Source organism: Drosophila montana, unplaced genomic scaffold (assembly GCF_035044405.1).
Source record: "Drosophila montana isolate Dmon_TW-CO22-7 unplaced genomic scaffold, ASM3504440v1 contig_3733_1, whole genome shotgun sequence".
Taxonomy (NCBI): domain Eukaryota; kingdom Metazoa; phylum Arthropoda; class Insecta; order Diptera; family Drosophilidae; genus Drosophila; species Drosophila montana.
The window spans coordinates 6,592,756-6,595,124 of NW_026998620.1; the positions used below are offsets into that span (position 1 = coordinate 6,592,756).

The following is a 2,369-nucleotide window of genomic DNA, read 5'->3' on the forward strand; positions in this document are numbered from 1 at the left end:
CCCCGCTTTAGTCATCAGCCGACTCCGAAGCTTTAACTTATTTGTTGCTTTACGCTTGTAATTCGCAACAAGTTAAAACTTGGAAATAAGGAAGGACAAATAAAAGGTTGAACAGCTTTCCGGCCATCTTTCGCTCGTACGGTAAACTTTTGAAATCGCTTAAAATTGAAGCAATAAATGAAAGCAGGCTTCATCTCAATTGTCTTTTGTTCCCGATTTTAATCAGATTTTGCAAGCTAAAAAAAATTATATTAAAATGAAATTGTACAGCATTTGTTTTAGAAATAAAAGTATATTTATTTCATGAAGTAGATACAATTTATTTACTTAATACATTTACAGAAACACCATAATTACTTTCCATATCTTGTTACATATTATATTTAAACAATAATTAAATGATCGTTGCTAAGATATTTGTAATCCACATGCAGATTTGATGCTGTTTAACACAATGTTATTATTCTGACTGATTAGCGGCACAGAGATTAAGTCATGCGAAGGCATTCCAGTATCCAAGTCGCTTAAAAGTTTTCAGATGCAAAGTTAACTTGCAAGTACTTAATGTCGACTTGTTAGGCAGCATCCAGTACCCAGCATCCCGCACGTAAGCACCTAAGCACCGAGTTTTAAGAAGTACGCGATGCTTAACTAACGACAGCGTCATCTTTTGCTTCGGCTGCGCCCCAGAGTTATTTTTGAGTTGTTTTTTTTTTAGTAGTTGTTAGTGTAGTCATCGTCGTGGTTAGCGATGCTCGTAAAACATGTTTTTTCAATTAAAAATCTACGAAATGCAACAGCCCACAAAAACACCAACAACAACAACACGACACATGCTTCGCCAAGTTTGCGTATCGTTCAGTGTAAGTAAAATCCAGAGTCAGAGTCAGAGTCAGAGCCAGGCCGGAGCTGGTGCTGGTGCTGGTGTCAGTGCCGGAGGCTAAGGCTCAGTTGAGGCAGTTAGTCAACTTGGTTAGTTAGTTACTGGTGTGTCTGCCTAGCCCTTGCGCTTTACCGTCATCAGCACGAAGATGATGATCAGCTTTCGGCCATCATCATGATCACCTCCTGGTGGGTATGGCGAGCGTGTGACTTTATGTGGCAATTGTTAATATGACAAATTAATTTGTTACCCGGATTTGCCATTGCACCTCGCATAATTTGTGTGTGTGTGTGTGTGTGTGTGTGGAGCGAGATCATAGAAGGGAGTAAGTCAGATAATTGGCTGCACTTAAGGGGAATGACATGATACTGATGCATTCTTTAGATGCGTTTTAATATAATTGGTTTATTTTCTACTCTCTTATATACTTAACCATTTAGAAGAGTGGAAGGCAATTACAAATAATTTCCACCTTAAATAAGCCATAGCAACTAAGTTCTAAGGGTTATTATTTATTATTTGTATGCCCTAATTTACTTAATAGACCTTTTTTTATAAAATATTTATAATTATGAATAACTTTGAATATTTTATTAAAGAGAGCTTTGACAAAATCCACCAATAGGCAATTTTATTTTTTTTTAAATCAAAACAATTTATAATTTATTAATTGGTGGTAAATTTCAATTTCTTCTGAAGCACTTTTAAAATTGTTGGATATTCAAAATTTTGATGGTACAACTATTATATGTTGCCAATTATCTTATAGGCATTGCATTAATTCGTTCTTTCATATTCATTTGGCTGAGACAAACTATTTGTTCTAGCGGTAATAATTTTATTCTAATCTCGCAAATTCTACCCCGAAAACTGTAGAGATTCTCTGATTCGGGTATCTAACTATACACAAGTATACATTCCACGCCTTGAATAAGTTGATATGATATGGACAGACAGGCAGGCGGATAGGCGCACATTACACAACGCCAATATACTCTTTTCACTATGTGATAGTGTATAAAATCCATTAAAACAATCCATATTAAACCATTTTAACAAAAATTACGTGTATTATTATTTGTACATTGTACAAAGGGATACAAAATATTGTTGTCAAGTAGATAGTTATTTAATTTTTGTGTCTCATTCTAGAAATCTATCTCCAACTTGATAAATAAAGATGTGAGGCGTGAGTGAAGAACTCTTGTCCAGAATTATGCGATGTTTTTATTGTTGGGGAATGTCACAAATTCAGATGTGAATACCATAAATCGGCTCAGACAATTATGAGCTGTCGGCAAAGGCAACTAATACGCATGGGGCGGCTATAAACAAATGACAATTATGGCTGCACTGCATCAAAATTTGCCGTTAGACGCGACGAGCGGGACAGATAAACTCGTCGCCAACGCAAAAGCTGCCAGGCAATAAATTTTCCTTATGCGCCCGAATCGCGTGTGGCAATAATTTTCGCACAGAGAGCTAC

At 36.2% G+C, this 2,369-nt stretch overlaps 1 long non-coding RNA gene across 1 annotated transcript; it reads left to right on the top strand.

Moving 5' to 3' along the window:
- Positions 1–897: 897 nt before the first annotated feature.
- LOC135436470 (uncharacterized) lies at positions 898–2,105 on the top strand. Its single transcript, XR_010437535.1, has 2 exons — positions 898–1,071; positions 2,036–2,105. It is a non-coding gene; the product is annotated as an uncharacterized LOC135436470 (long non-coding RNA).
- Positions 2,106–2,369: the final 264 nt, after the last annotated feature.